Genomic DNA, 22,222 nt, shown 5'->3' with positions numbered 1-22,222 from the left:
ATTGGGCTGTGCAGATGTCAAATTGTGTGAGCATCCTCGATGTTCTAAGGACAGATATGTACCGAGCTAGAAAATGGTGTTTATTGGAGGAGTGCTTTCCAACAGTACTTGATTATATACTGTATAGCTTTTATGAGAGAGAACGTCTCAAAATGCTTAACAAGTGTAACAGCAGACACCATGCAGGGAAATGAAAGACATCAAGGTGTTTAGCAAAGGCATGGTCGAAGAGAGATTTTAGGACATTTTTGAAGGAAAGTAGTTTTGAAACAGAATTGGGTTGAGAGGAATGCACCAGAATTGGAAAAGCGGAAAATGTAATCTTTTGTGAAGATTTTCCATGTTGGGACCTCTGAAGAAATATCATGTTTGGTTCATTTTACTGAGTCCATCTCCAGTATGTTATTGAGCAATGTGAAGTATATTTTTTTTGAGTGCCTTGAAGCTTCTGTGACTGAATACATGAAACCGCTGGAGGAGGTTGAGCTGTGTGACCCATGGTTTGAGCTCTTGGATCGGTAGATCTTGGAGATGGGTAGCATATGTGCAAGTTAATGCTGACTGGTCTGTGAATTTGCTTATCCCAGCCAGGCCAATGTGCTGAGTGGGTGAAGCTGTTCTGTTCATGTACTTTGTTGTAAAGGACACATTTGGAGTCAAGTGAGGTTGAGATTAGGCTTGGCTGTAGTGGTCTCAGATGGTTTCTCCTCCGGTCCCCGCCCGCTCACGTGTAGGGTACCCCAGGGCTCCATCCTTGGCCCTCTTTTCCTTGTCTATATGCACTCTATGGGCAATGTCATCCACAGACATGGGGTAAACTTCCACATGTATGCGGTTGACACACAAATCTACTTTGCCTCCTCCAGTACCAACTCCAGGTCCGCTGATGTTCTATCAGCTTGTTTGGCAGACGTCAAGGCTTGGATGAGTGTAAACTTCCTGCAGCTGAATGTGGACAAGACTGAAGCCATACTCCTTGGTTCACGTCAATGTCTTCGAACCTAGGAGTCTGGTTCGAGCCTCCCGGTTGTCCTTCCCCAAATCCGGTCCCTAAACAGGAGTGCCTTCTTCCACGTCTGCCACATTGTTCGACGCTGACCGTACCTTACCCCAAATGCAGCCAAAACCCTCGTGCGTGCGTATGTCATGGATTACTGAAATGCACTCCTCGCCAGTCTCCCCAGTTCCACTATTCAAAAGATCCAGCTCATTCAGAACTCTGTTGCCTACACACTGACCCCAACCAAACCCTATACCCACATCTCACCAGTTCTGACCAGGCTCCACTGGCTCCCCATCACCGAACGGATCGACTTCAAGATCCTCACTCTCGTGCTCAAATCCCTTCACTCTCTGGCACCTACTCACTCCCCAATCCACCACCCGGCGCCTCCTGCTCATCCCTCGCACCCTCCGCCCCACCATCGGAAATTGCGCTTTCAACCACTACACCGCAAAACTCTGGAACACTCTCCCTTAATCCCTCTGCCCCTCCCTCCTCTATTTCAAGTCCCGCCTGAAAACCTTCCTTTTCGACCGTGCTGACGGCCACCTCCCCCCTACCCCGGCTCAGAGTCAGGCTCCGCCGTTTTTATGCGCTCTGAGGCACTACCCTGGAGGGCACTATATAAGTGCAAGTTGTTGTACACTGTTGTTATAGCCACAAGATATCTGAACTTGAGCAAAATACCAGAGTGCGCATTGAATCCTACTTTCCTTCAAAAATGTCCTAAAATCTTCTCTCTTCGACCATGCCTTTGCTAACCTTCATTTGCCTGCATGAGAAATGAAAGTTGCAGAAGAAAAACAAAGTAATTAATTTGTGAGTTTGACACCAGCTGCCTTTTCATACATTACACTTTCTAGTATATTCTGTGAAGTGCTTTGAGATGCCGCAAAGACGTGATAAGGCACTATTATCAAATGCAAGGATTATTATCATTATATTCAAAAATACCAAATTGCTTTCACTTCACAACTGAGAATTGGCATCTTTGTAAATTGGTTAGTCTTTAACCCCTGTTTTGGGATTGTAAATTCCCTTAAAAGACACCTTAGTTCTTGGGACGACCTCCTGACGTGAAAGGCGCTATACAAATGTACTTTTGTTATTGTGGTCCCAGTGATTGTGTGTGTGTGTGGGGGGAGCGGGTGGTGGGGGGTGTTGGAGTGAAGAGGTAAAAAGGAATTAGCTGGAATGGACTATCAAGTTAGATTGTAGCTATAGTGGACAAATCTAATTAACATTAGGTTTAGCTGGTGACGAAAGAGATGCTAATGACTGAGAAGCACAGTTTGAGACAAAATTGAAACTGGGTCTTTAAAAGAGCCCTTAATAAAAGGAACTTCTGTAATGCTGTGGGCACTCGCACATAAGCCGATTTATTATTAATAATAAAAGGTCCTTGACAGACCTTGCTGCTGCTGATTGATGATCCGGGTCAGCTGAACTACAATGCATTGGGCACCAGTGTTTGTGTTACAATGAGCATTTGATATGTACAGCATCAAAAAATAGTTGCTGGATTTGCCTTTTTGTATGTTGGTAACTTGCTTGCATAACCAGTTTTGTCTGAGGGGAGGGGGGCTGGTTGTTGGGGGAGATAGAGTATTGCAGTGCTTGGAGCTTCCGTGTACTTGATGGTAACACAAGGTATCAGATCTTTGATTCCCCTTCATTGCGGGGAAAGCTTAAAGCTCCTGAGCGGACACCAAGCACGAAGGAAAATGTGGAGTGAGCGGCAAACTAGGCTTTACCAAAAATGTCGGTGAGTCAATGTATTGTGTGGCATTGAGACACTGGTATCACTGGCTTGTGCTGAATCAGCTGGTCTTCGCGGGGGTGCTGAAGGGAGCACTATAATTAGTGTTTATTACTTGGGGCTGGGAAGGGGATGCAAAACAACCAGGTCCAAAACCCTGATCACTTGGCAGTGACATTCTTCGCCTCTGGATAGTGCAAGTGGAGTCCTGTAGCTCAGTGGTTAGAGCACTCGCTTTGCAAGTCAAGAGACCTGAGTTCGATCCCAGGCAGAGGGCGAAACCTTGGGCAAGTTTCCTTACTCCACACAGAGCCTAATAATAATCCCTCCAAAAACCAAAAACAATAATAAATTGGTCATTTTCTATCTACGACTGTTTATGGGACATTGCTGTGCGCAATTGGCTGCTTTAATTTGATATTGTTATTTTTGTTAATATTATGAGTCTATAAATTGCAATTTAAAAACATAGTTTTTTTTAAAACCTCATTCTATAAATGCACGAATAGACAGAAGATAAGATACTGAGAAGGGATTTGGGTTTATTATAGTGGCTAGCATCAATGTATAAGGGAGTATCAGTTTTGGCTTGCTAAATCAGTTTAGCATCCTGTGCTATGCTTTCTGATTCTAAATTACAAGTCAGTTACATTTGTGCAGCATCTTTCAAGTCGAGGGGATGTCCCAAAGCACTGGACACTCAAGAATGTGCATCTGAATTGGGAGGTTGAGATCAGGAGGAGGTGGTGAGGGTGGGGGCGCAACTGAAGGTGTGGTCGAAGAAGAAGGGCTTGAGACAGGCCTTGAAGAAGGCAAGGGTGGCAACTGTGTGATGGAGTTCCAAAGGATGGGGGCAGAGAAGCTGAAGATAGCATGTACAGGAGACATGGAGCAGGCCAGTGCCGGCTGAGAGGGGGGAGTGGACAGGTTAGCAGGTCACAGAGGTAAGTTACTGCAAACTAAGTTGTACTCTGCTGCTCCACCAAGGCCTCCATGTCTAATGTATATATTTGAGACAAGCAATGACCACATGATCCCCGTCATCTGCAATCCAATTCCCAAGTAGTGCAAGATACACAGAAAAACTCTGGTGGGTGGTTGGGTGAGACGGGGAGAGGATGAGGGAAAAAGGGGGAGGAGGGAGAGATGGAGGTGGGGGCAAGAAGCGCAGCATTTCAGTTTGTATAATCTGGGCAGTGAAGTGAATCTGGGGTATAAACCAGGTAAGGGTTATTTTACCACAACTTGTCATTTAGAAGTAAATTTATGAAACAGTACCAGGGGAAGGGTGGAGAATAAATACGTTAAACTGGAATTTAAAGAAAACAGACTACCTCTTTAAATATTTGATGCACTGGGACAGGAACAAGGTTTCATCAGTACCTCTTGGGCATATTCGTTCAGGAGTTCAGATGCGACTCTGCTTGAATTATTTCTGTGGTTTATTTGTTTCGCAGCTGCCACGTTGACCTTAAAGGTTATAGCACTGGGTGCCAATGTTTTCTCAACGTTATTTTGGAAACGTAATACAAAACTACATTTGTTATTTTTGCTATCTTACTTTGCTTCTTTTTCATTCTAATACGCCCCACAATTAGGCTTTTCTACAGTTGAGTCCTGTAGCTCAGTGGTTAGAGCGCTCACCTTGCAAAACGAGAGGACCTGGGTTTGATTCCTGGGCAGGGCGAAACATTGGGTAAGTTTCCTTACACCACACATTTCTGTTTACCGAGCAGTAGTAGGAACCTGATTGTTGGTGGATTGGCGGATCGCTTTTCCATGGGTAATAATCCCTTCAAAAAATAAATAAATAAAATTCGGTCACTCAATCCACTGTTTGTGGGACACTGCTGTGCGTAATTGGCTTCCATGTTCTGCTCACAAAATATACACAGTCAATTCACTTTATAGTATATATTATGAAGCATCTCAGAGACATAAGGCGCAATATCAAGTGCAAGAATTAGTATTAATATTTTTTTTCTAAAGTGATAATAGCTGAAAATAAATGAGAGTGCCATTTGATATAGTGTCTGTAACATTGAAACATCTCAAAGCGCTTCACAAACAATAACTGTCAAGTTTAGTGACTGTATTTGTAGGCAAAGGCAGTTCATGCAGAAAATACAGTCAACACACTTAGCAGTAATTGCCTATGAAAACACTTTAAGATGGTTCATTGTTCTAGGTGCAATATTAAAATGCAAGGATTATTATATAAATCACCTTGCTCACAGTACAGTGACACAAACACCTATAAAATGATTGGCCAGTTAGTCTGGAGAATTGTTTCTTGATTCCAATCCCCAGCCCTTGTGCAACCGCTTCACTGACCAGCACTTTGGGACGTCCTCCTCACGTGAAAGACTACTGTATATAAATTCAATTTGTTGTTGTTGGCCAGGACACTGGGAGAAACTTTCTCTTTTTCCAATAGTGTCATGGATTCTATAATATTCGTCTGAGCAGGCAGATGGGACTTTGATTTAACGTCTCCTCCGAAGGATGGATGGAAGCTTTCACTTGGATATTGTTCGTACTTATTTATCAGAATTGCCAGACTGTCGCTGCTAAATGTCAGAAGAAAAATTTCCATTGTGTATCTTGCTTACAGATTCCCAATTATCCCAACATACGGATTCATGCCGTACGTGGGTATGAAGAGTGTTTGTCATGAGAGTGTTTGTCAAAGAGTTTCTTTTTCCATTTGCCAAATGCATAGTAAGATTCCTACTGAAATCTCATTAAGTCTTGCAGTTAGAATCATAGAATTGTATTGCTCAAGAGGAGGTCATTTGACCAATCATGCTAGTGCCAGCTCTATGAAAGAGCTATTATCCATTTTTTCTCATTCTCCCTCATTTACCCACCTTCCCACCCCCATCCGCCGCCACCACCACCACCATACACACACACACACACATACACACACACACGAGTAGGCCATTCAGCCCTTCAAGCCTGTTTTGCCATTCTATAAGATTATGGCTAATCTAGAAGAAGGCAAGGAAAGAGGGTGAGGCGGAAGCATTGCGAGATAGAGTTCCAGATTGTAGTGCAGATCTTGGTTGATCTGCAACAAATTATTTATTCAAAATCATCACCTCCATCTCTTTGATTAAGTGACCAAAAATAATCGTTGATTTTTTGACAGCTGCTGGCCAGCTTTTCTCACACAACACACACAAGTAATTTCATAGTTTGTTCACTGAGAGGATCACCAGCAGCAATCTCTCAGGGAGATGTATCTTAAGAATACCAAATCTCTCTTCAGTTTTACCAGCCAACACTGAAATCAGAGTTGTGATTATTTTACATCCACAATACTGGTGCAGTTTGCTTTCTGGAAGGTGCAACAGTATATTTTGAAAGAGCAAAGTGGGTTGTATTAAAATTTACTTCAATTTGGATTAAACAATTTTTTTTCCAAAGAGATTTGTTGGTTTCCTGAGATTGCATGCAGGTTTTCCACCAGCCCTGGTCTGGAAGGGTGATGATGAGAATGTGAAATTCTCAATAACAAACTGCACTTGAAGCAGAGTCCATTAATTCTTTCAAACCAGAATACAACAGTGTGTAAAAACAGAAGTCGCTGGGTACAGGCAGCAGGTCAGGAAGCATCCAAGGAGAGAGAAATATTAGTTAATGTTTCAGTTCGATGACGTTCCACCATGTTTAAGAGTATCCAACTCAGCTGAGAATTCCATGTGTCCCACCTGCACATGGAAATCCCAGAGATAGATTGTTGGAATGGAATACTCTCTCTCTCATTTGAGGGATGCATCCTGCTGACCCAATACCAGAAGGTATTAGGCGCAGGTTGGCAAGAGCTAAGGCTTGGGGACCCCAGAATGTGTGTTGGGGTAACTGCTGTTATCTAACCAGCTAAACCCACATAGTTTGCCATTGATATCACTGACTGGCAAGCTTTCCCGCTGCTTGTCCAGCTAGGACCACCCTACCCTTTAGGGCTTTGGCTGCCGGATTAACAGGAGCTGATTGGGAGGATTCGCTGCCCCCAGTGACTGCTCTTCTCTTCCAGATCCTGCTGATGAGTCAGGCCGGCTGTGCATTCATCAGCAGTGCCCTGAAATACTGTGAACCCGCCTGGCTCAGTAACTGGATACCGGTGATTGGTGTTCAGGTACAGATCAGCCATGATCTTATAGAGTGGCGGAACAGGCTTGAGGGACTGAATAGCCTCCTCCTGTTTCTATGTTCCCGTACCGACAGAAATATACCAGTGTAGATCAGCCTGTTGTGTGCACTGTAGCGTTCTCTGATTCTATGACAGTTAGTAGATGGTGTAGGAACAGCTCATGGATGAGTCCTTTCCTGCAGAGAAGTGGCTTCTGGCTCTTGGTGTTATCTTTGATGCCAGTTGCAATTGGAAACCGCTGGCAGGGGGTTGGGAGGTTGCAGCTCGTCTGGATCAAGGTACTTGGCACGGAACCATTAACTTCGTAGTTTGTTTTAAATGCGCCAGAATTAAAGTGTACCATCGTAACTTCCAGTGACCTCATTTCACACCTCACTCTCACCACGTGCTGCTAGAGAAATGTGGGTCAGTTCATGGGCAGACGGGAACATTTTGCCACAGCCTGCTCAGCCAGCTCACTTGTTTCATATTAAAAAATCACTGTCTCAGTGGGGAAGTGCTTTCCTGCTTAATTAAAAATGGTTTGAGATTAAAATGTTATCTGACTTTGTTTGGGAGGTGCAATAATTTTAATGGCTGCTGTGCTGGTGAGAGTGCTAAATTTAAGGACTTAGATCTGTCCCAGCACAGAAGAAAAATTATAGTGAACCATATCAGAAGTATTTGGACCTCTTTAATGTCCAAGGGCAGTATGCAGTAAGAACCTGCTTTAATCTGACACCCACAGGACCGGCAGATAACAAAATGCTTTGGGATTCTGTGTTAAGCAGTGAGTGTAATCTCTGCTTGTTTTCAATGTGTTAGCAGCTGAGAGAACATTGACAGATTTCAAGCGAAGTGTAGAATTATTACAGTGAATTTCATTGTCCGTGCCATATATAAAATTGTTTTGAAGATGGCGTGTGTACATAACATTTTAATTTAATCATTCATATATTTGTTACTTTACCATGTGAGGGACCAAAATCAAACAAATAGTCTTTAGATATGAGAAGGATGAACCTTTTATAATAATAATCCCTGCTTTTGATAATAATCCTTGCATTTGATATAGTGACTTATCACATCTTTGAGACGTTTCAAAGCACTTCACAGAATATACTGTATATTGTGGGCAAGATAAATGATATGATGTTTGATCTAGTCAAAGTGCTTCTCACAGTTTTCTGCAAATTGTAGTGACTGTAATTGTAGGCGTACATCATTTTGCACGCAATCCACCATGAAGTGAATGACTTTTTTTCCTCTGGGAGGATTATTGACCAAGAAACTGGGAGAAACTCTATTCTCTTTTTGAATAGTGCTATGTGATCTCTAATGTCCACCTGATTCAGCAGACAGGACCTCTGTTTAATGTCTCACCCTAAGGACAGCAGTTCCTTCAATGCAGCGCTCTACGGTTGGATTATCCAGTCTAGACTGTGGGTTTAAACTTGACGTGGAACTTGAAATCATAGCTATCTGACATTGAGATGTGAATGCTATTACCTGAGCTGGGGTGACGCCTTTTCCATGACTATCCTGCAGATAAATTGGTCAATCACTTCATGGCTGTTTTTGAGAACCTTCAATGTGTGAAAGATGGCTACCTCACTTTCTGACAAAATCAGTTACTACAATTGATGTTGATAATAATAATAAAGGATATTTATAATTACTGTAAAGCTTTTTGAGACATTTTGATGTGATAAGAATACAAGCTCTTTTTGTCCATCTGCTTGTGTAAATCTTAACAGAATGACCACTGGTCAGTTGACTGTCCACCTTTGCATCAAAATCGCTGAGTTTTATCAATGGTTTTCAACCTTTGCACTAAGCGCCTTCTAAAATGTGTATCCTGTAGCTCAGTGGTTAGAGCCCTTGCCTCTCAAGCGAGAGACCTGGGTTCGGTTCCCGGCAGCGCGAAACCTTGGGCAAGTTTCCTTACCCCACACGCCTGATAATAATCCTTCAAGAACAAAAACAATAATTAATTGGTCACTTCAATCCACTGCTGTGCCCAATTTGGCTGCCGCATTTCGTCCACAAATATACAGTCAATTAACTTCACAGTATATTTTGTGAAGCACATTGAGATGTCTAGAAGACATGAAAAGCGCTACATCAAATGCAAGGATTATTATTATTAAATAGTCTGGGAATGGAAACGCACAATGCAGGCTCCAGGGTGTATTAGATTCTCATTCAGTCAAAGACAGAGGCCACGCTCATCCCAGTAATGCGGTAAGTGGAAGTTGAAGTGTTTTGCCTTGACTGGACGCTAGTATACTTACTAGGTGCAAGGTTAATTCATTTTCATTGATAGAAATATAGATTGGTTGTAATTTAAGGAAACGCCTGGGACTAAAATTCTCCACTGCTAGGAAGCCAGCTATTTATGGGATTTATTTTCCTGGAATACTACTAAATTGGAGAAAAGCTTGTTCAAAGGTTCCAGCACGCAAATCTACTTGCTGTTGTACGCCACCTCCCCCACCCGCCCGCCCTCTTTCCCAATACCTTTGTCGAGGGTTGAAGGATAGAGTAGAGGAAGTTAGCAGCACGGAAGGAAAGGTTTATTTAAATCCTCCCGTTCTCCTAATTTGGTTATCATTCATCCAGCTTTTTGTGTAGTTTCTGGAGAGTTGCTGGAGGAAAGTAACCACAGCAGGATTGGCCAATGTGGCTGTCACCATAATTTACGAGCCCAGAAAAATTGTATTGGAACATTAAGCGGAATTTGTCAAGAAACTGGTGTATGTGAAACATTATGCAAAGGTCGGAGTCTTGGTGACCTTTGCGTTTTTCTTTCTTGGGTTTCAACATTATTTTACCTTCTGCAAACTTACAGGCACGGTTTATCTCTGCAAAGGGGGAGATTTGAATGTTTTATTTTCATTTGGCTTGCAAGTCGATTTTTCTCGTCCTCAAGGTGAGTCGTCTATTGCCTCGTGAATGGGAGACTTTTCCACTCTGAGCACTCGGTGACAGCGCTCCCCGGGCAGGTATCACACAGCCTGGTGTAGAAGAAAAAAACACCCCTGGCTTTTTTGTGCCTCAATATCAGTAATCGGTCATTTCACCTCACAGCTGTCTGCAGCATTTGGCACAAAATGACTTGTCGCTTTTGCCTACAAAATAAATCAGTCACTTCGCATAACAGAAATGTGAAGTGCCTTGAAAAATCTCAGCATTATAGCCACAATAAATCAATAATAATCTTTGCATTTGATAGAGCACCAATAATTTGAAATGTTTCACAAATAACTGCTGTGAAATGCAGTGACTGTGTATTTGCAGGGAACCCTGGCAGTCAATTTGCCCTCACTACTTTGGGACGTCCTCCTGGCTTAAAAGTCACTATATAAATGTAATTTGTTTTTGTTGTTGTTCCTACAAACAGCCAATGAATGACCAATTTATCTGGAGGATAATGGGAAGAATGAAATAAATGCAAGTTTCATACAAGAGCACCTCAACTACGCTTGGAGTCCTGTAGCTCAGTGGTTAAGCGATCTCGCATCGCAAGCGAGAGGTTTGATTCCCGGATGGGGTGAAACCTTGGCAAGTTTCCTTACTCCACACGCCTCCGTTTACCTAACAGGAAGTGGGAACACAGTTAGTTGATTGGCGGATCGCCTTCCAGGGGTAATGATCCCTGCCCAAAAAGAAATGTGGTCACTCGACTGTTTGTGAGATTCTGCCTGCCGCATTTCGCCCACAAAATATACACACAATCCACTTTACAATATATTCTGTGAAGCCCTTTGAGACACATGGCACTGAGTCCATTGAATGTCACCAGAATGCTGGGTGAGATTTGAACCAGAAGCTCTCTGGTCTGTGTGACCTGCCTTTACTCACTAGGCTTTTGTGGGAGTTCCAACAAATTCATTCACCACTATGGTGAAGGATGTTTTTATTTGAAGAACTCAACATATTCCTTAACCTAGATAATCCTACTTTATTTTCAAGCTCTGGATTTGCATTAATGCAGTCTTTTCACTCAGTGATCTGTTACACTGCACTCAGACTTCCATCAGAGCATCACAGTTGGTTAGCACTTCTGACCTCAACCGCTATGGATTTATAAATTGCTGCTCTAAGTTATCTTTCTCAAAGGAGCATAATTCATGTGAGGAATGATTGGCAATCCTAGGATTTTTTTTATCTTGGAAAAAAAGGACAACAACTTGCATTTATATAGCACTCTTCACGTCAGATGGTGTCCTGAATCGCTTAACAGTGAAGTGGACAAGAGTGGAGACTTTTTATTAATAATAATAATCGTTTAATTTGATAAGGTTTAATTAAACCTTATCATGTTGTTGAGACGTCTCAAAGCGCTTCACAGAATACATCGTAAAGTATATTAGAAATAGAATATATTTATAAGAGACACTCAAATGAAGAAGGTCCTTTGGCCCATTTGATCTCCTCTCAAAATACCCCTCCACACTAATAATATTATAATAATCCTTGCACTTGATATAGCGCTTTTCACGTCTTCTAGACATCTCAAAGCGCTTCACAGAATATACTGTAAAGTGAATTGACTATACATTGTAGGAGAAACGCGGCAGCCAATTGCAACCAATTGCGCAAAGCAATGTCACACAAACAGTCGTGGATTGAGTAACCAAATTATTGTTTTTTTTTCTTGAGGGATTATTATCAGGTGTGTGGACAAAGGAAACTTGCCCAAGGTTTTGCCCTGCTAGGAATCGAACCCAGGTCTCTCGCTTGCTTGGCGAGTGCTCTAATCACTGAGCTACAGGGCTCCATAATTGTAATAATAATCCTTGCATTTGATATTGCGCTTCTGTTTTAAAAAGAACTTCTTTGCATTGTGGCAACAACCTGTTTCTTAAATAAACGTCCTGTCTTCAGCCGCCCTTCCTGTTCACCCATTCCTTATTTACCGTCCTTGTAGAGAAATACTTCTTAGTACACAGTGAGGTCTCACAAACAACTATTAAACAAATGACTGATTGATCATAAAAAGGTAAAGCCGTCATCTCCATGGTTGAAACTTTTAATTGAAAGCATCTTGTATATGTGCACTGCTTCACAAAGGCTGAAACAGCAACACTGGTTACAAATCCTTGCTCAACAGGCTATATAGAACGTGCTTTCTGTATGGCTCCCAGGGGAACATCTAATGTATGTCTGTAACTGTAACTGAGAACGATAACAGCCATAATGTCTCCCTTATGTGGACAAAATTCTGTGAACATTTAGATAAATACAGATAAAATGTTCAAGTTTCAAAGGATTCTGACTTTGTGATCAGAATAGCTTTTAAGATTTAGCATTTGCTTACATTGCTTTCCAGCTTTGTATCACGTTACAATCGGGAACAGTCCCATCAATTTTAAAGGGGCAGCCAGCCATCACTGCACAACTCAGTCCAATATAGCAGTCTGGCATTTGAGAGCAGCAACAAACCATGCATCGTTAACCCATAGTATGCTCTGTAAACATTTGCAGTCTCTTTAAATGACTGTCTTGTCCTGAATTTCAATAGGAATTTTAAAAAAAATCAATCGAATTCACCTTTCCTTTAATGGAAAATAATAAGCGACTGGGATTGATTTATAAGGAGGTAATCGCACCCTGGAGTTCAAATGGTAGTTATCTGAACACAGTTATCTGAACCCCAATAATACTAATAATACTTTTGATATATCACGTTATCACGTCTTTGAGATGTGTCAAAGCGCTTCACAGAATATACTGTACAGTGAATTGACTGTATAATTTTTGGGCAAAACATGGCAGCTAATTTCACACAGCAGTGTCCGACAGACAGTCATGGATTGAGTGACCAAATTATAATTTCTTTTTAAAAGGGGTTATTACCCCTGGAAAGTGATCTGCCAATTGACTAACAACCAGGCTCCTACTCACTACTGGGTAAACAGACCCGTGTGGAATAAGGAAACTTGCCCAATGTTTCGTCCCATGCAGGAATCAAACCAAGATCCTCTCGCTTACAACGCAAGTGCTCAAACCATTAAGTTACAGGACTCCATAATCTGAATTTCAGATGAGTGGCACTGGAAACATTAAGCTCGCTCTGTTACAGGTGTTGATCGATCTTCTGCTTCTCTAGCACTTTCTATTTTAATTCACCACGTCCTCTCGCTTGCAAGGCAAGTGCTCTAACCACCAAGCTACAGGACTCCATAAATAAGATACCAGCCATAAGATCAATTAAAGATGCTTAACATACCAGCCATCTTAATATCAATTAAAGATGCTCTTCCAGTGGCCTGTCCAATATTCCCCCTCACCCACCCCATTAAAATTCATCAAAACAAACGCGGATTAATTGGTCATTCATCTCATTTCTGTTTGCAGGATGGTGCTGGAATACATATATCAGCTGCCACATAACTCCATCCCAATTACTATATCTTAAAGTCATTACTGAAAGACAAAATAAGATGTATGTTTTTATTTATTTAAGAGTGATTTTAATATAATTCTAAAATATGTCAATATATAAAATTAAATAAGCTATGAAGGTTGCAACCCTGCAAGCCAAAGCTCTCATGGATAGGGTGGTCCTGGCTGGACAAGCAGCAGGAAAGCTTACCAGTCAGTGATATCAATGGCAAGCTTTGTGGTTTTAGCTGGTTAGATAACAGCAGTTACTACAACGCACATTCTGGGTCCCCAAGCCTTGGCTGCTGCCAATCTGTGCCTAATGCTGTCCGGAGTTAGGTAAGCAGCATGCATCCCGCCAGGGAGAGAGAGTGCACATTATATTCCAACAAATATCTCTGGAATTTCCATATAGGTAGGATACAAGTTACTCTCTGTTTGGTTTGGATACTCTCAAGCCACTCTGTTCATTTTCTGGAACTCCACTTCAGAGTTGCTCCACGTTGCCCCCTCTCTCTCTCTGACTTCAAAATTTGCCTTGTCTTTCGACTGTATTTTCTGCCACCCTTCTCCCTCCTCAGCTTCCCCTCCCACCACCAGATTGCATAACCAAAGTTATATGAGGTGCTTTGAGATTTCTTCCAATGCCACTATATAAACGTATAAAGTTGTTGGAATTGTTGGAGGTGCCATCTTTGGGATATGCCATTAAACTCAGGCCCTTTCCTTCACCTAAAAATACACAGTCACTGCACTTTACAGAAAATTATGAAGCCTTTAACGTTATAAGGGGCTAATGAAATCTAAGGATCATTGCTTTATCCTTCCCAAATATCTGTGTGCATATCTGCACTGAATGTCTATTGATTGCAACTTGATCTGGGCAACTTTATTCAATATAGAACATGAAATGGTTATTTGACCCATCAGTTCAGCTCCTATCAACGGACAATTTGCACTGTCATCCTTCTGTCCCAACTTAAGCTCTGCTCAATATCTCCCGAAGGGATTGGAGAAAATTGGCAAAATGGTATTAGACTTTAATGTTAGCCCACAACATTCCACACGGCGCTGATAGTATAAGACTACACTATATTTTCTATCGTATATGTGTTAATCTGTTGATCTTTAGTTCCACTCTTAACCAGGTTTATTTTTTCAGCATTGCCTTTCTTTCCACTTCTGACCTAACCTGGAGAACTGAACAACAGCAATAAATGACATTTGCAGAGCGCCTTTCAAGTTGGTAGGACATCCCAAGGCACTGGACAGTCAGGAATTTGGAGGTTAGGATCAGGAAGGGTGGAGGGTAGGGAGAGGAGGGTAGGAGGGTGACTGAAAGCACAGTCGAAAGGGAGGGTTTTGAGACGGGTCTTGAAGTAGGCAAGGAAGGGAGCGAGACAAAGGGATTTTGAGATGGAGTTCCAGAGGTGGGGGCAGAGTGGCTGAAGGTGGCGATGGGGCAGGCCGGGTAGGGGACGTGGAGCAGGCCAGAGCCCGCTGAGCCAATTGTAGTGATTGATAGCAGTTCCGAATGGGACAGTTACCTCTGCTAGACGGGGTGTTGAACCAGTTTCCACTGTGCGTTGAATCTTCCCAGTGAATCAACTCACTGAGGCATTGGAGGAGGGGTCCATCGTTTTAGAAAATCTGACAGACTGTTGAATACTGAGTTAGAAATGCTTTGTATGTTGATGCAATGCACCTTTAGTACAATAAATCTACAAACCATTTTAAAACGTGGTGTTCCCCTTGTACTGCAATGCAGTACTCTGTAGATCTATGCATTTACCTCCTGCTGCGAGTGGCACAAATAACGTGGTCGCTGACATTCGTTTAAGGGACATCATGAAGTTAAGTATTCTGCTCACAAATTTACTCTAGCCCTGAGTGGAATACTACCAGTGACTGTAAAATAGAGTGGTGTGTTTTGGTTATTAACCTAATCAATGCCACTGCTGATGATTCTATTGATTTATCACTAAAGAGTTTAGTCTTAATTTAAAGGGTGAATGCTGATGGGATATTGAAAGTTTGGGGGGCAAAGAATTTAAAGAAAAGAAGCTTAATTGCTTTTCTCGGGCACATGCACGCACTCACACATACACACACAATGCAGATGAAATTCACATACTTCATACTGTTCCTGTTCCTTTATGACACAAATTTTGCCTTGTTGCACTGCTTAAATTTGTTTGCAAAACATGCGGTCAATTCACCTCACATTGTATTCTGTGAAGCGCTTTGAGATGCTTTGAAGACATGATAAGGCCCCATATCAGATGCAAGGATTATTATCAGATGCGCTCTCTTTGTCTTTCTACAAGAAGCATTCAAGAGGACTCGGGGATTTGAGAAGGGACTGTGGGATGGAGTTCCAATGGATGAAGGCAGAGAGGCTGAAGGTCCGACCGACCACCAATGGTGGGGTGGGTCAGGCGGGAGATGTGGAGCAGTCCAGAGCCTGCTAAGTGGAGGCAGCTGACAGGTTGATATGGGGTTAGCAGGTCACAGAGGTAGGAAGGAACGAGGCCATGGAGGGCTTTGAAGGCGAGGACGAGGATTTTGAACTCTATCGTCCGAAGGATGGGGAGCCAGAGGAGCTGGGCGAGGGTGGGGTTAACAGGGTCACGGAGCATGGTGTAGGAGAGATCACAAGCTGCAGAGTTCTGGATGATATGTAACTTGTGGAAGGAAGAGTTGGTAAGGCTGACAACCAGGGAGTTGGCGTAGTCGAGCCTAGATGTGATAAATGTGGATTGAGCCTAAGCAGAAATAAGCCTAAGCAAAAATTTCAATTTATTATTTTGCTTGTCTCCCTCGGTTCATCTACCTTGGGTGGTGTTTGTCTAGTTTTCACTACCTCCAGGCTCCTTCATCTTAGATAAGTCTAAATAGCTGCAGCAAGCTGTAAAACAAGGGTATGCATTCATTCAGTATTCGGGTACATTCGTTGACGTGATGTGGCGCTATATCAAATACAAGGACTATTATTACATTTTCAGCACAGGAGGACGTCAGTCACCCATTGTGTCTGAGCCACAGCTCGCTCTGTCTTTCTAAGATTCCTCTTTTGTTAATAATAATAAGCCTTGCATTTGATATAGCGCCTTCTCACGATGTTGAGACGTCTCAAAGTGCTTCACAAGATATACTGTAAAGCGAATCGACTGTGTATTTTGTTTTCACTTCTGCAATATTCTCCAGTTAAGGCTCATTTATAGCAGTTACCAACAACAACAAGATTCCATTTATAGAGCGCCTTTCACGTCAGGAGGACGTCCCAAGGCGCTGGACAGTTGGGTCAGGACCCGAGCAGGGGGGAAATGGTCAGGGTGAGGGGAGGGAAGGGAGGGAGCGAGGAGGGGGTAGAGAGTCGATAGTGGAGCTGGATAGTGGAACTCAGGTCCCTCGCTTGCAAGGCGAGTGCTCTTATCACTCACTACCCTACAAGACTCCACTATTGAGTTAACATTTCAGGTCGATGAGAACTCAGTTCTGATGAAAGGTCATCGACGTGAAACGTTAACTAATTTTCCTCTCTCCATAGATGCTACCTGACCTGCTGTGTGTTCCAGCGACTACCGATAAGCTGTGCAGGTGTCCTTTGTGCAATGGGAAAGGTTTCAAGCTCCCGTGTTACCATATTTCGGCTTTTGAAAACGTGATGCAACAGTCGGCAAATTCACCCCACAAAAAATTTGAATTTTACTCATCTCTTGTCTGCGACATGTTGCAGGGATTATTTGCCTACAACAACAACGTGCTTTTATAAAGCGACCCTCGCGCAGGGACCCTATATAAATGCAAATGCCCCTGCACCTGACAGTAACATCGCACAACACCGAGCCGCGGGTGGGGGAGATGAATGACCGTAAGAAGAGGAAGGTCTTCAGGCGTGATCTGAAGATGGGGAAGGAAGGGGCATGGTGAAGCGATAGAGGAAGAGTACATTTATTACTAAATTTATTACGCTTCAAAGTAACTCTTTGTTAAGCATTTTTAAACACTTGCAGCTTTTCACAAATTGTCATTATCTATTTATTTTCCAGGTTCTCATCCCCTTCTTAAAATCCTTTGTTACCGCGAGCCCCGTTATGCCTTAGGATTCAGTTGGATGTTTGGGAAGATCTCTGCTGATATATCAAAGTGTTTCTTATATCCTGAATTATAACCCTCCCTAATCCAAATTATTCCCCTCCCACACACAAAAATCAAATCGTCAACACATTCATTGTGGGCGATTTGCTTGCATAAAGCTTGTTTCATTTCGCAAGAAACCCATGAAAGTATGAAGTGCTCTGTCACAGTTCAAAGTGATAAGCCGCTTTGTTGAACACAGGCATTTTTTGTAATAATAATCCTTGCATTTGATATAGCACCTTATCAGGTCTTCTATGATATTTATAAATATATGTAATAGAAATACACTGTGAATTGATTGTATATTTAGTGGGCGAAACGTGGCAGCCAATTGCCACAAGCAGTCGTGGATTGAATGACCAAATTATTTATTTTTAAAGGGATTCTTACCCCCAGAAAAATCGTCCGGCAATCGACTAGCAACCCGGTTCCTACTTACTGCTAGGTGTGTGGAGTAAGGAAACTTGCCTGACTTTTTGCCCTGCCCAGGAATCGTACGCAGATTCTTTCCCTTGCAAGATGAGTGCTTTAACCACATATAGCTCTATAAGCCTCGAATTGACCAAAATGCAAAGAGTTCCATCTCCATATGTATTTTCTCTCCCAGGAGGGAAGGCAAAAGCCTGAAAAGTGAAGATGTGCTGCTTACGGTCAGTTTGATGTAAACGCTACCTGCATTTCAGTGATGTTTCTCTCTACATAGTGCAGACTGTGGCATTCTCAGTATCGTTTGTTCTCTTTCCTGGAAGATGAAATTTCCGGTTGCCAACAAAATGTTGATGACTAGAGACCTCGGGATCAATGACTGGAAGTAACTTCTAACCATTGATTGAATAGGGAACAGAGGGGGAGAGTTACATGGTTGTTATTTGGAATGGAGAGATGAAAATAGCCATGCTTTTCTCCATATAAATAAATTCTGACTTAGTAAATAGGGAGTGCAGGTAACAGGGATAAAACAATTGTAAGAAACTTTAGGAGGACATGTACAGATTGAGCAGAGAGGTGGCAGGTACAATTGAACATTTTGGAAGGAAAAATAAGTGCAATTATATTGTAACATTTTAAAGGAGAAGAACAGAGATGGGGTTAATAATCTTTTAAGGGTGGGAAGGCAGGTGGACAAAGCTGTTCAAGATGTTAATAGGAGCTAAGGTTTCATACGTATAGAGTGGCACAGAATATAAAATCAAGAGGGATGTTTTACTTATAGAATCCTTAGATCGCAGTATTCTGTCTAGTTTTGGTCACCGCACTTTTTGAAGGATGTCAGGGCCAAAAAGAGTTGCAGAGATTTGGTAGGATGATACAATGAGTATCATATATAAATTATAAATCACAAAATACAGAGTTACTACACTTTACAGTATATTCTGGGAAGCGCTTCGAGACGTCTCAACGATGTGATAAGGCGCTGTATCAAATACAAGGATTATTTGGGACAGAGTTTTTCTTTGATGGTTTTGATGATCTTTAGGGATAAATTATTTCCCCTGGTCAGTGACCTAGTGACTAGAGGGTGTCAATTTAAAGTAAAATAAGAGAAGAGCAGGGAAATAGCATCTGTGATTTCTTGAAGGAGAAGATGAAAAAAATGATCTGAATGGTCTGCTGTATCATATATTTCTGTGTTGGTTCACCTCTTGCTGTTTTGGGTGGATCTTGCTGTATTTAAAATGGCTACCATCTGCCTACAACAAAGTTCCTACACTTTCTTTGAAGCTATATTAGCTTTGGAATTTACAACAACTTGGATTTAAATAGCGTCTCTCAAGCAGGATAGTGTCCCTGAGCCCTTAAATTTATAATGGCATCGCCTCAAAATGGAATCATCCTTGCACTTGATATAACACTAAGAACATCTCAAAGCACTTTACAGAGAATTGCTGTCAAGTGTAGTGACTGGGTCTTTGTAAGAAAATGCGACAGGCAATTTGTCTCACGCAACATGACCAATGAAAGATCTGGAGGATTGTAGACCAAAATGCCATGTGAAAATATAGTATTTTCAAAATCATGCCATGGGATCTTTAAAATCCACCTCAGTGGATCTCAATATAACAGGACGCAAACTACTGGAAATCTGATACAAAAGCAGAAGTCACTGGGAACACTTAGCAGGTCAGGCAGCATCTATGCAGAGAGGAAAATGAATCCACGACCCTTCGTCAGAACTGATTTGTTCCCAGCGACTTCTGTTTTTGTTTCTCTATACAACAGGACCTTGGTTTAATGTCTCATCCGATAATATTGCCAAGTGCTGCATTTTTCCCTCTTTAAAATGTCACCCACCTTCGTAAAAGTAAAAACACTGCTGTCTGCTTCTCAATCTATTTTCTCTTAGCCATATCATGTTCATGCCAATTATCCTAGTTTTGCATCATCATCATCATTATACAAAATCCAATATATCTTATGGATTTTTTTTCTTATTACACGCAAGCTCGTTAGTCCCTTTGTAATGCATTCTGCAAATTGCATCATTTTTAAATCTTTGCATTTCTAATATCAGAAGCCGACAGATGTCTGAGGGCTTTCTGTTGCTGATGTTGCATGTGTGATGTGAGCCACGCCCAATGAATGTCTGTTCAGTCAAGTGGTTATCGTGCGCTTATATTGCAGCAAGTCCATAAGCTGCAATATATTTTAACATCACCAGTGGTATAGTTGAGAATCTTGCGCGCAAAAGAGTTTCCTCGTTGATGTATCTTCTGAATTAGATTTTTGCCATAAGTGAAAAATGAAAGTGCCACAATTTTAAGACCTGTTAAAAAGGCCTTGAATTTACAGCAGAGAAGAGCCCTTTGAGCTTGTATTGGCGCTCACTCCTCCACTGGAACTGTCCACTCAGTATCGTGCTCTTTGCTCCATGTCTGTTTCTCCTCAAATGCTTATCCAATTCCCTTTTTAAAATATCATGGGTGCAGCATGGGAGCTTGAGGCGTCCTGTCCCGTATTCGCCTCACAAGCGAGAGGACCTGGGTTCAATTCCGCGGTAGGGTGAAATCTTAGGCAAGCTTCCTTACTTGCCACTATTTGCCTAGCAGTAAGTAGGAGCCAATGTTAGTCGATTGGCGGAATGCTATCCCCTTCGAAAACAAACAATTTGGTTACTCAATCCATGACTGTGGGACACTGCTGTGCGCAATTGACTGCCGTGTTTTGCCCACAAAATATACAGTCAATTCACAGTATATTCTGTGAAGAGCTTTGAGACATCTCAAGAACGTGATAAGGCACTACATCAAATGCAAGGATTAGTATTGCTATAAGAACAGAAGCATCAGAGTGTAGAGGGGTCGAAGCCTGGCATGATGTGATTACTGGTTATGCCTCCCTACATGAGGGGTGCCATATAGCTTGCAAGTCTTTTGAAGGGCTTTGAGACATTATTCTATGTGAAAGGGGGTCAAGTCCAAGTTGTTGTTGCTAGTTACAATGCCGCATTTTGTTATCCAGGGAACAGGCTGGATATTCACTCTCAGCTGTAAATAAAACCTGGGGAGGCAAGAGAGAATAGAGACTAAACAGTAGAATGAAGAAAAAGAATTTTGTTTTTAAAAGAAAACTGTTTTCCTGACTTTAAAAACCTCCAGTTCATTTGTAACTATTCAAGTGCAGTACCTTTGCAATTACTGCCTGGTGTTTTTTCAAGGTTTACAATTTACTCTTCACGCAAAAAAAAATTCTGTGAGCAGCAGTACATCAAGATATTGTGACACAGTGAGCCAAGACTAAATGGATTTTGTGAGGTAAGCAAAGTCTGCAGGTTAACATTGTCGTGGCTTGACAGGAACAATAAGCCCCCGCATTTCAAGCTATAATGAAGTGCAGTCACTTTTCTTCACACTGGGGCTTAAATCAGCAGATGCATTGATAGACAAAGGTTTCGCTGAGTTACAAGCACGATAAGTAGAAAAATCCGTAGTCCCTGATGACTCAGTTGATCACGTCTCCTGGTTAGAGTGAAACTCAGCCCTGCAGGCTTGGAAGGTCCTCTCTAGGATGCTATCCTACTTGAGGGGTGCCACATAGTTGGTGCCACATAGTTGTTGTTGATGTCCCAGGTTTGATCCCCAGCAGCCCTCATTTACCCCATCTCAGCCAGGCGGGGCTGCTGGTTGGGTTTGCTGTAATTTGCCTTGGAGCTAATTCCCCAAGGCAAGGGAAGTAGGTATGGAAACAATTACTATGGGTAGACGATCTCAGTGCTTGCTTGTGTATATGTGAAGACATCATTTGAGGACAGGATCAGCCTCAGCTTTGATGCCTTTTAGTTGAGTACTATACCAATGTTTGTGCAAAAAAACATTCAAGGGCTCTATTCCTTAAATTTCCAAACATTTTTTAAAAGAGGCAGGAGTGGAGAGAGGGATCAAGGGAGGGATGTGTACTACTATCGCTACTAATAATAATCTTTGCATTTGAAGTAGTGCCTTATCACATCTTCGAGACGTCTCAAAACACTTCACAGAATATACTGTAAAGTGTCCGAAATACTGATTGTCCAGTGCCTTGGGGTGTCCTCCCGACGGGAAAGGCACTATACAAATGTAATTTTGTTGTTGTAAAGTGAATTGACTGTATATTTTGCAGCAGCAGAATCCCACAAACAGTTACAACAGTTACAAATGTTTGTTGAGAAGTTTTTATATGCCAGTATAATAGTGGTCCCGTAATGTTCACAAACAGCCACAAATTTAGTGACCAAATTAATATTATTATTTTTGCAATGATTATTACCCCTGTAAAAGCCATCTACCAATCGACTAGCAACTGGCTTCCTACT

At 42.0% G+C, this 22,222-nt stretch overlaps 1 protein-coding gene and 1 non-coding gene across 2 annotated transcripts in view; one reads left to right on the top strand and one right to left on the bottom strand.

The window, feature by feature from the left end:
• The window catches only part of r3hcc1l (R3H domain and coiled-coil containing 1-like), a 93,737-nt gene that overhangs the window by 6,018 nt on the left and 65,497 nt on the right, over window positions 1-22,222 (top strand). The window lies entirely within an intron of this gene.
• On the bottom strand, window positions 11,610-11,681 carry trnaa-agc. Its single transcript has one exon. It is a non-coding gene; the product is annotated as a tRNA-Ala (tRNA).

Source organism: Callorhinchus milii, unplaced genomic scaffold (genome assembly GCF_018977255.1).
Source record: "Callorhinchus milii isolate IMCB2004 unplaced genomic scaffold, IMCB_Cmil_1.0 Scaffold7, whole genome shotgun sequence".
Classification (NCBI taxonomy): Eukaryota; Metazoa; Chordata; class Chondrichthyes; order Chimaeriformes; family Callorhinchidae; genus Callorhinchus; species Callorhinchus milii.
The sequence above is the reverse complement of the archived record's forward strand: the minus strand, read 5'-3'. Positions and strand labels throughout refer to the sequence as shown.